The sequence below is a fragment of the Lithobates pipiens genome, unplaced genomic scaffold (assembly GCF_037356315.1).
Source record: "Lithobates pipiens isolate NorthernLeopardFrog02 unplaced genomic scaffold, aLitPip1_a1.2 Scaffold_22, whole genome shotgun sequence".
Taxonomy (NCBI): domain Eukaryota; kingdom Metazoa; phylum Chordata; class Amphibia; order Anura; family Ranidae; genus Lithobates; species Lithobates pipiens.
Window position 1 is genome coordinate 224268764 of NW_027507784.1, and position 12124 is coordinate 224280887.

Below are 12124 nucleotides of genomic sequence, written 5' to 3' on the forward strand. Positions count from 1 at the left end.
TTTTTCTGTTAAGGAAAATAAGTTGATGTATTGTCTGACTCACATCGCTAGGTGGCAGTCAAGCACGCTACCCAAAGTAGGTGAAAACAGGATTTTTAAAACAGCTTACCTGTAAAATCTTTTTCTTTGAAGTACATCAGGGGACACAGAGCCATAGTACTTACTGTGTGGGTTAATAGGCCACCTTTAGGTGATGGACACTGGCACGCCCTAAGACCAGAAGTGCACTCCCTATATAACCCCTCCCACTACTGGGATTACCTCAGTTTTGTAGCCAAGCAATACAAGTGTATACCAAAGAACGGAGGGACCTCTGGGTCCCCTAATGTACTTCAAAGAAAAGGATTTTACAGGTAAGCTGTTTTAAAAATCCTGTTTTCTTTTCATATATCAGGGGACACAGAGCCATAGTAGTTACTATGTGGGATGTCCCATAGCAATGACAACTGAAGTGAGGGAGACACAAGAAAAAAAGGTAGGGCCAAAAGAGGCTAGAGAACTCATTCTGCAGCCTGCAGTACACTACGTCCAAAGGCAATATCCTCATGACCTTTAACATCTACTTAAAATAGACTCTGATCGCTCTTACTACATCAAGGGAATGTAGTGCCTTCTCTTTCCTACATCGAGGCTCTGGGAAGAAAGAAGGCAGAATAATATCCTGGTTTAAATGAAAACTTGTCACCACCTTTGGTAGGAATTCAGGATGGGGACGCAAAACCACCTTATCCTTATAAACGATCAAATAACAATTGTAAGGTGTTCGTCTTCTAGATTCCCCTGGATAGCCTAGGCTGGAGTGGCTCAATGGAGGTCCCAATCGCCGGCGGATAACCAAATACACATACTCGTGGGTACGTGGTAACTGATTACAAGGTTTAATGGAAAGTGGACCGTCTTTTATGTGGTATTACACAAAAGCCCTGCCCTGTGAAGGGCCAATAGGGTGATTTTACACATACATCAACAATTTTCTTAAACTCATGACATTATGTAAGTCAAAGGTTAAATACAATCTTCTGACAGTTATTTTGCCTTTTCAGCATCTGCTGACTGACCATATTCTTGCGTAACCAGTCCTATCTATCCCTGTGCCTCTTACCACAGACAGATGTTTCCTGATATGTCAACATCTTGCATCTTAATTCTGAACCTATTGAAATGCAAGCCTAAGCATATTATCTTAGATTTTTGACTTAGTATATCTTTGGTAATTTCAATAAGTATTCCCTTATAATCCTCCCTTTGATCATTCTGTGATTTACATAATGATCATTCCTTTTCTAATTTAATAGCACAGGCTTCATACTCCGAACCCTTGTGCTCTTGGTTTTTATACCATACCGTTGGACCTTTAACAATGGAAGTGAGTTTCAGATCCTCCGGAGCGGCCGTGTTTCCCTTTTTACATAAACATTTGATTATCTTATAACAGGCATATAAAGATAGAATGAAGAGAATCACAGTGGCAATTGTCATGGCAGTATTTCGGAGCCAAGATATTAATCCCCCAAAACTAAAACTGCTCGAGAATGGATCCCAGTTTTTTTCCTATGTTTCTTGCCTCTTTCTGTAGTTTATTTACCTCTTCCCTGTGTTGGGCAATAACGTCATAATAGTCTGGGACTTCGATGCTGGTATTATGAATCCAGGTACAGCACTCATAATCCTCAGTAGTCTCACAGAGGCCAGTAAGGGCTGCACTCATACTTTCTATAGCCAACTCATGTAGTTCTAGTTGCTTCCTAATTGCCCTAGTTTCTAGATTTAGTTTGGTTATGTCATCAGAATTTTCCTCCAGAATCTCATCAATTATGCCAGTGTAGTTATTTAATCTTTTCATTAGGTCAATTCCCCACCCTGTCCAGGAAGGGAACCATGCCCAGGCCATATCTTTTTCTAAAAACAATTCTCGTTTATTACGGTGTCTAAGGGGATATCTAGGATGCATGCTAGCTTCAAGGAGGTGACTTCCCTTGTTATCCCCTAATACCCCCATGATAGGAACCAGGGCTGCAAGGTAACACCACCCCTGGGGTTTGGTTGGGATCCAGGGGTGACAGAGTTTGCCGCAGCATATATATATGGTATTTCCTAGAGCTAGGGGCCGTTTATGGAACACGTTCCTAAGAGTATCAGAAAGGCCAGAGAGCATCAGAATTGACATTAATTGGTGTATTGTAGACTTGGTACTGGAGCTAAGAAAGTCTAAAAAGGTGGCATTTAGGGTGGGATCTGAAGTATGGAAGAAAGAAGGACTGTTAAGCGATGTCATTGAAATGTTAAGTTTTGCTTGTTTGCAAACCTCGGCTCCATCTGTGGTGTTTCCCAGTTGGAAACACCAGTCTGGGAAGTGGCTTCTACCTATAATTTGGAAAGTGAGGGTTTTATTTGAAAGGGTCCTAGTAACATTCGTTAGGACGATAGGGGGTGTTCCATTAAGGAGGTGGGTAAAATTCAAGGGGACTGCCATGAGAGGGATTCTAGCTGTACTGGGATGTAGCTTGCTGCAAATCCAGCATTTCTCAAAACCGGATTTTTGAGCATAGCTATATTTGAATTTTAGTAGTAACATCTTGTCAGTCAGTCCCTTAGGTGACTCATTAACGGGTACAATACTTCTACTATGTCTTTGGCCGGGGGTATTATTCATCTTAGGTGGTCCACATATCCCTTTTAATAGACCTAAGTCTTCTGGATGATATATACAGTTGGCTATAAACCATGTGGGCAGGAATACAAGTAGTACCAGACTACCCCAAAGGCATACAGCCTTCCCTGACACTGAAGGTAAAAACATTTCTACAAGTTCTTATGCTTGTCCTTCTTCCTCGCTATCGTGTAAGGTTTCAAGGGTTAATTGTCCAATGCCTTCCTGAATCTCTTGCAGTTCCGGTAGCTGTTCGGGTGGGTCGGGTTCTTCTTCAATAGGTGGGGGGTCGGGGGTTGTGGGAAGCGGTGGGCACTTTTTCAGCCTGCTGGCGTGGATCCAGGTGTTTCCTTGGTCAGTCAGGACCGCAGTTCTGGACACCTTTTCAACCTTCCAAGGTCCAGAGTAGATTGGTCCGATCCTCTTTTTGTGGGCCAGTTGCTTGACTAGCACTTGATCTCCTGGGATGAAGGGGTGTGTTGGCTCTGTGGAGAGAGGAGAGAAGGTGACAGAAACTTGTTCGTTTATTTCATGAAGCATACTTACCAGGTTTTTCACGTACATTTCCTGTTGGGAATAAATGTCAATATCAGTGTCTTGGTCTAATGGGGGTAATTCTATATTTGCGGGGACTCCCATCAAAATTTCAAAAGGTGAAAGTTTCGTTCTGGCATGGGGTGCCGTTCTAATCTGGAATAGCACAGAAGGGAGGTGATCAAGCCATCCCTTCATTGTGCCCCCTGTGGCCTTTTTCAATTTATCCTTTATATTTCTATTCATTCTTTCCACTACCCCTGCGCTTTGAGGGTGATAGGGGATGTGTAGTTTCCATTGCAGCCCTAACAATTTAGCCACAGCCTGGGTAACGGAGGAGCTGAATGCAGGTCCCCTATCTGACCAAATAGATGTTGGTATGCCAAACCTACAAATCCAGTTATTCAGCAAGCATTTTGCTGCTATATTGGCTGTCTCACCTGCACAGGGAGTGGCTTCAACCCAGCCTGAAAATTTATCTACGACAACGCACAGGAATTTTAGGTTCCCCTTTTGTTTTGGCATGTGTGTGAAGTCTACTTGTAAATCTGTAAGGGGACCTATTGGTGGGGGTAGATGACCATGTAGGCCATGCCGTTTGCCCTGCACATTGTTTTGAGCACAGGTAAGGCAACTTGTGGTCAGGAGTTTGACTTGTTTGTTCAAGGCGTTTGTGCAGAAAGATTTGGTGTACATAGTGGCTAAAGGGACGGCACCTATGTGTCCTGGACCATGAAGGTAGGAGAGAATTAGAATACTGCTTGCCTCAGGTATTCCCAATATCTTCCCCTCTTTTGACCACAGACCCTCTGGGTCTTTGGTCAAGCCAGCCTTCACCCAATACAAGACATCTTCCTCAGTGGCTAAAGATTGCATTTGTGCCACTACAGATTTAAAGTTAGGACAGGTGAAATGATCCTTAAAGTACATGGACGTGGGGGTGGGCTCCTGGGTGGAGGACTGGGCTGCCTTTTTCGCTTCTCGGTCAGCTAAGGCATTTCCCTTGGAAAGTCTGCTATTATCTGAAGAATGTGCTTTTACTTTAATTATTGCCACCTCTTTTGGGAGCAAAATAGCCCGAAGAAGTGCCTGAATCTGGGTAGCATTGGAAATAGGTTTATTATCTGCTGTTTTAAAACCTCTTTTAGCCCATATTACTCCGAAGTCATGCACCACCCCAAATGCATATCTACTGTCTGTGTAAATGTTCACCTTCTTATCTGTAAATAAAATGCAGGCCCTGGTGAGGGCTTCTAGTTCAGCCACCTGAGCCGAAGAGGGGGGCAGTGGTTTGGCTTCTAATACCTTGTTTGGCAACTGGACTATTGCATATCCTGTTTGGAAGGTGGAATAGGAGGGACGGGAGCAACTACCGTCCACAAAAACATCGTCTGCATTGGTAATCGGTACGTCGGTGAGGTCTGGTCTTGGTGATGTGATAGACTCCACTCGTGTTATACAGTCATGAAACTGGTCTGGGTCTTGTGGTAGGCGTAACATGGAGTGCAAGAGATGGACGGCAGGGTTGTTGGCGGGAACATATTTGAGAGACAGATTGTCTGTGTTCATGAGGGAAATCTCATATCCACTGAGTCTTTGTGAGGTCATGTGTTGGGTGTTCATGTTCTGTATGAGGTGGGTGACAGAATGTGTGGTGTAAAGCGTCATCGGGTGTCCCAAGACCATCTTGTTGGCATCTTGTACGGCCATAGCACAGGCGGCTAAATTCTGAAGGCATGATGACATGCCTTGAACCTGAAGGGGGAGTTTTTTAGATAGGTAGGAGACAGGGCGGTAGCCTGTTCCATGCTGTTGTGTCAAAACCGCGGCAAAAGAGGTCCCCGAGACTACACAGTATAGTTGAAAAGCTTTACCATAGTCTACCAACCCCAGGGCGGGTGCACATGACAAACTGTTCAATAGGGCCTGGAAGGCCTTAAGCCGTTCCTCTGTCCAATCAACCTGCCTAGGGGCTGTTGAGGCGGTGGCCTCTCTTAGTATGCCATCATAATGAGAACAGTCGGGGATCCACTGGCGGCAATATACCACAGCGCCCAAGAATGAGAGCAGGGCTGCCTTGTCTTTTGGGGGGCTCAGAGCTTGTAGGGCTGCGGCGCGTTTGGGGGAGACCATCCTTGTCCCCCCTTTCAGTATGCACCCCAAGTATTCCACTTGTGGCATACACCACTGTATCTTCTTTCTGGATGCTAAATGCCCGATGTGGGCTAGATGGTTCAACAGAGATGTGGAATCGACCGCACAATCTTCAGCAGTGCGACTGCACAAGAGCAAGTCGTCCACATACTGTATTAGCACCGACCCTCGCTCAGGCGTCCAAGATTTGACAGTCTCATTGAGTACCATAGAGAAGGCAGCAGGACTATCAACATACCCCTGAGGCAGGCGTGTCCAGGTTAACTGACCCGTCAACTGGCCCTCCGTCCAGGAGAAGCCAAACATAGGCTGGGCCTCTTCCGCAATGGGAATGCTAAAGAAGGCATTTGCTAAATCAATCACTGTGTAGCATAGAGAATGTGCCGGTATACATGAGAAGATAAAAGTGATGTCTGAGACTAGGGGTGGAAGTGGAATCACTTGTTTGTTAACTGCCCTTAGGTCTTGTACAAGTCTCCACTCCCCACTGGCCTTTTTTACGGGGTAAATGGGCGTGTTCCAGGGACTGATGATTGGTTTCAGGATACCTTTTGATATGTAATCATTAATTTGAGGGGAGATGCCTTTGACTTTCTCTGGGGGTAGGGGATACTGTTTTTGATATTGTATCCCCGCATCTGATCGCATTTGGGGTGCATATGGTGTGCAATTAATAAAGCCCACACTACCTTTGTTTTCTGCCCAAATTGTGTGATGGTCAAGGGAGGAAGGTATCATTAGAAAGAAACTCCTGTGTGCATGTCTTTTTGGGCTGTGTAAGTCACAAAGAGGGGAACTCGCAGTGAGGGAGCCGTCTTTGTCAAACTTAATGGTAATGTTCAACTGGGATAGTAAATCTCTGCCCATTAGGGATACTGGACAGGAAGTCAGGACAGCGAAACTCTGCATACATAGCTCTAGTCCATCCGGGGTAGAGACTGGTAAAGGCGGGGTGACGGAATGAGTAACCGATGTCCCATTTATTCCAATAGAGTGTCCCTCAGTACACAGTGGTGTGTCATACCTCTCATCATTTAATGAGCTAAAAGTGGCACCTGAATCAAGCAGGAAACACACTATGTGGTTGTCTACGCGTAATATAACTTGTGGTAGACTCTTCCATGATAGGTTGTGGCACACCAGACTGAGGGAAGGGACATACTCTAGGCATCCCTATTGGGGGTGTGTTTGTCGGGTAGACGGCCACTGCATGGGGATTCGAGGGGGAGGTCTGTTAGAGGTTGGGGTGTAGGGTGGCTGTGCAAGCGCATGGTTTTGAGATGGTGTTTGGGGAGGTGGCGGATATTGGGGGTACCTTGTAGTGTGAGGGGGGGGGGCGATTAGCAGCGTTGTACCCCCTTCCCCTGCCCCTTGGATAGCTCACCCTCTGTCTATATGGGCACTGTGATTTCCAATGTCCCTGTTCCCCACAATTGAAACATCCTTGGTCAGGTGGGTAGGGCTGCATGGTCATGAGGTGCGGTGGTGAGGATGAGGTTTCAGGTGTGACTAGGGTTTGTGTTTGTGTCAAGGAGGGGAAAATTCCCCCTTTTTGTTCAAAGACTCCTGAAGTCTCTCTGGACCTAGCGTCCTTCATGAATTCATCTGGTGCTTGCTCTGCCCATTTGGGGTTTGTGAATTTGAGCAAGTGCGTCACTTTGGGATCGCCTCGCGACATGATGGTAGTAGTAAATAATTGTGGTGTGGCCCCATCTACAGCTTTCCATAGGGAGTATACTCTGGTACAGTAATCATAGAATTTCTCTTTAGGTCCCTGCTTGCCTGCTTGGCTAGGATCAGTTCTTGGAGTGCAGATGATCCTTTGTATAATTTGGACCAATGACCTCCCATGCCTTTCCAAAAGGATATCCAATCCTTATCGGTCTGGATATGGGTTGCCCATAGGTCGTCTACAGGGGCTACTTCTGGGCTGTCTGGGTCTACAATGCTAAGAATACTTTTTATGTCATCTTTGTCAAGCCCTGTGCCTGCACTATATTTTGCCAGAAAGGTACCTGCATCTCGTGGATACTTCTTGGGATTGGGACATAGTTCTTTTATTTTGGAGAGTGTACCCAAAGGTAATGGTATATGCACCTCGGTGTTCCCCATGGTCATCAAAGGTGCTTTGAATGAAGCCCCTACTACTTCTTCCTCAGTTTCCTCTTCTATGGATGATGTCCCTTTTTTACTAATTGGACCTGACTCCTCAGTTTTGGGAATAGGTGTCTCTTTTGTATGGCTTCTTGTAGTGGTGGGGGGCAGCGATATAATCCTATCCTGCGCTTCTTTTAACATTTCCTCCTTCTTCCCTAATTGCCTTATTAACTTTTCTAGTTCCTTTTTTAAGTCCTCCATCTTTTGTTCCTCTCTCTCTTTTCCCTCCTGGAATTCCTTCTCCCTTTCTTCCAAGCCTTTCTGATACATTTCCAACTCTATTTTCCTCTCCACTTCTACCTTTTCTGCCTCATTGAGGGCTATTTCTTTTTGTTTTAGTTCTTCCATAAGTTTTTCTAACTCAGTTCTCCTTTTCCCTATTTTCTCTTCTTCCTCCTTTTTCCTCTCTTCAAACTCTTTTATCTGTGCCTCTAATTCCTGCTTTTCGGGACTACCCACTTCTTCTTGTCCTGTAACTTCTTCCTGTCTCCCCTCTTCCTCTCTTCCCCTACTTACTTGTTCCCATTGGGCCACTTGTTGTGGTGTTGCTGTGGTGTGTGCTATGGCGGCTAGGACTACAGGATCCAGTGAAGGATATAGTTGAAGGTATGAACCTGGCGTCCCATCCTCGTTTTTTACCATAACATAAGGTGGGGGTGGACATTGAGGCGGGGGAGGGGGAGGTGAAGGGGGTGCAGTGGCTTCAGCCATAGCACTGGGTCCTATATTTGGAGTAAGCTTTGTAGTTTTATTAATATGCTTCTTTTTATATTTGTGTAGACATTTATCCCATGCATGGTAACAATCTTTTATATATTGAATATTTTCCCACTTCCCTGGAGGGTACGAATTTTTGTGGATTTGGCATATTTTACTTACTTCCTGCCAGTCTTCCTCAGTACAAGGACCATATGGCCCTGGGTCATGTATCCCCAATTGCTGACACCTTTCTCGGACTTGTGTCCAAAATGGTTCTACCTGGGGGCCAGGGATCATATTACTGACAAATTCATAGGGTGATGGGGTGGCCATGGCTTGGGTTGCTGCAGAATTCCCCATCTAGTAGTCTGGGCAGTGTGTGTCTAGTGGCAGGACACAGGTGATAACACCCGGTTTGTCCAACAATCCGGTCTCTGGTCTGGGAGTAGGATCCCTGATCTTTTTTGGGGCAGATGGACTTATATAAAACTATGAAGATTTACCCTTAATATACGATGAAGGGTAAATCTTTCCTGGTGGCGGGATATACCCCTCTTACACCAAGTCTGCAAGAGAAGCCTGTAGGTCTAGTGGTCAAAAGAATCTACCTTTCATAAATGCTAAGAAAAAAATAAACCTAGCGTACCTCACTACAATCTGGTTCTTAATACTCTGTATTCATTTAACAACATTTGGGTTTATTCAAACAGATATCCACTCTATATAATTATATCTTATACAACGTTAATACTCTATATACTTACGCTTGCACCTAAAGAGAAACAGACATATTTTTATGGTTTAAGATTTCAGCTTTAAAACTTTACAATCACATCATGATGCATTTCATTATTTATAGTGCACTTTAAAAGTTCTCAAAGTGGGCGTCCATTTAGCCAATCCTTATGTCACGGGCGTATATGATACCTCCCGTGTTAGAATATAATCATGAATATCTCTCTTAGTTTATAGTCGGACCAACCTAGTCAGACTCCTCAGTACCTGCGAACCCTTTTCACCCCCCAAGGGACCAGCCTAGTCCGTTGCGAAGGCACAGTTTATATATATATATATACAATTAAATTTCTTATAATGGTTGTTTGGACAGGTCAAGCATAAACGCCAATTACCATAAAAAGAGGCAAAAGGTGTAAATGACTTACCTGTGCAAACCCCACTTTCTGGTACCAAAACTGTAAGGTGTTCGTCTTCTAGATTCCCCTGGATAGCCTAGGCTGGAGTGGCTCAATGGAGGTCCCAATCGCCGGCGGATAACCAAATACACATACTCGTGGGTACGTGGTAACTGATTACAAGGTTTAATGGAAAGTGGACCGTCTTTTATGTGGTATTACACAAAAGCCCTGCCCTGTGAAGGGCCAATAGGGTGATTTTACACATACATCAACAATTTTCTTAAACTCATGACATTATGTAAGTCAAAGGTTAAATACAATCTTCTGACAGTTATTTTGCCTTTTCAGCATCTGCTGACTGACCATATTCTTGCGTAACCAGTCCTATCTATCCCTGTGCCTCTTACCACAGACAGATGTTTCCTGATATGTCAACATCTTGCATCTTAATTCTGAACCTATTGAAATGCAAGCCTAAGCATATTATCTTAGATTTTTGACTTAGTATATCTTTGGTAATTTCAATAAGTATTCCCTTATAACAATAAAGACTCAAAAGGCTGATTCTGTAAAGCCGATAAGACTAAATTCAAATCCCAAGGATTAAGAGGTGCCCTGACAGGGGGATTGATCCGCGTTGCCCCCTGAATAAAACTACGCACCAGAGAGTGAGAAGCAAGAGGCCATTGAAAAAACACTGACAGGGCTGAGACCTGGCCCTTGATAGTACTCAAGGCCAGCTTAATTTCCAATCCCATTTGCAGGAATTCAAGGATCCTACCTATGACATACTTCCTGGGGTGCCAACCCCTGGATCCACACCAGGAAACATATGCCTTCCAGACTCTGTGGTAAATGACTCTGGAGACCGGCTTGCTGGCATTACCCAAAGTAGAAACTACTGAAAGGGATAACCCACTGTCCTTTAGAATGTGTGTTTCAATAGCCAAACCGTTAAATTTAGCGTCCGTAAGGTAGGATGGAATACCAGAACTTGTGCAAGAAGGTCTGGCCATAATGGCAGGGTCCATGGGACTCCTCCGACCTTTTTATGACCTCGGCAAACCAAGATTTTCTGGGCCACGTAGGGACCACCAGAATCACCTTCTTTCATTCCTGCTTGGTCCTGCAGAGAAGGTGTGGAAGTAGCACAACTGGAGGAAATGCATAGATCAGTGAAAACTGATCCCATGGGAAGACTTATGCGTCTGTTCCGCATGCTAGCGCATCCCTCGTTCTTGACACAAAGTTGTCGACTTTGTTGTTGAATCTGGACACGAACAGGTCCACATCCGGAAAATAACCCCCTCTCTGACATATCGCTAGAAAGATGTCGGGGTGAAGGGACCACTCTCCCGGAAATAACTGTTGGCGACTCAAGTAGTCCGCCTGCCAATTTTCTATTCCTGGAATGAAAATCGCTGATAGGCAAGGAATGTTGTTTTCTGCCCAAGCTAGAACATGATTCACCTCTTTTTGGGCTGTACGACTTCTTGTGGCCCCTTGGTGATTGATGTAAGCCACAGCTGTGGCATTGTCGGATTGAATGCTGACAGGACAATCCCGATAGTACTCAAGGCCAGCTTAATTTCCAATCCCATTTGCAGGAATTCAAGGATCCTACCTATGACATACTTCCTGGGGTGCCAACCCCTGGATCCACACCAGGAAACATATGCCTTCCAGACTCTGTGGTAAATGACTCTGGAGACCGGCTTGCTGGCATTAACCAAAGTACAAGGAATGTTGTTTTCTGCCCAAGCTAGAACATGATTCACCTCTTTTTGGGCTGTACGACTTCTTGTGGCCCCTTGGTGATTGATGTAAGCCACAGCTGTGGCATTGTCGGATTGAATGCTGACAGGACAATCCCGTAGTCTGAGCGTCCAGGATTCTAGGGCCAGACATACTGCCCGAATCTCTACAATGTTGATAGGAAAGGTCTTCTCTGACTTGGACCATCTCCCCTGGACAGAAACTTCTTCCAGGACTGCTCCCCAGCCTAGGCTGGCATCGGTTGTTGCCACTTTCCAGGGTACTGGCAGAAAGGATTTCCACTTTTGGAGGTTGGGATAAGTGTAAGCATATTGGAAAATTCAAAGCCTGAACTTTCTTGTTCCAGACCGACAGGATGGTGTTTTGTAACAGTCTTGAATGAAACTGCGCATAAGGGATGGCCTCGTAGGAGGCCACCATTTTCCCTAACAATCTCATGCACAGCCGAATAGAAGGATTTTTCTTTGCTTTGACAAGCTGAATTAGTCCTGGAACTTATTTTTGTCTGGGGTAATCACCCCTTGGTGATTGATGTAAGCCACAGCTGTGGCATTGTCGGATTGAATGCTGACAGGACAATCCCGATAGTACTCAAGGCCAGCTTAATTTCCAATCCCATTTGCAGGAATTCAAGGATCCTACCTATGACATACTTCCTGGGGTGCCAACCCCTGGATCCACACCAGGAAACATATGCCTTCCAGACTCTGTGGTAAATGACTCTGGAGACCGGCTTGCTGGCATTAACCAAAGTAGAAACTACTGAAAGGGATAACCCACTGTCCTTTAGAATGTGTGTTTCAATAGCCAAACCGTTAAATTTAGCTTCTGTAAGGTAGGATGGAATACCAGAACTTGTGCAAGAAGGTCTGGCCATAATGGCAGGGTCCATGGGACTCCTCCGACCTTTTTATGACCTCGGCAAACCAAGATTTTCTGGGCCACGCAGGGACCACCAGAATCACCTTCTTTCATTCCTGCTTGGTCCTGCAGAGAAGGTGTGGAAGTATCACAACTG

At 45.1% G+C, this 12124-nt stretch overlaps 1 long non-coding RNA gene across 1 annotated transcript; it reads right to left on the reverse strand.

The window, feature by feature from the left end:
- Positions 1 to 855: 855 nt before the first annotated feature.
- LOC143924527 (uncharacterized) lies at positions 856 to 9865 on the reverse strand. The gene is made up of 2 exons (XR_013261884.1): positions 9358 to 9865; positions 856 to 3135 (listed from the first exon to the last, which is right to left on the reverse strand). It is a non-coding gene; the product is annotated as an uncharacterized LOC143924527 (long non-coding RNA).
- Positions 9866 to 12124: the final 2259 nt, after the last annotated feature.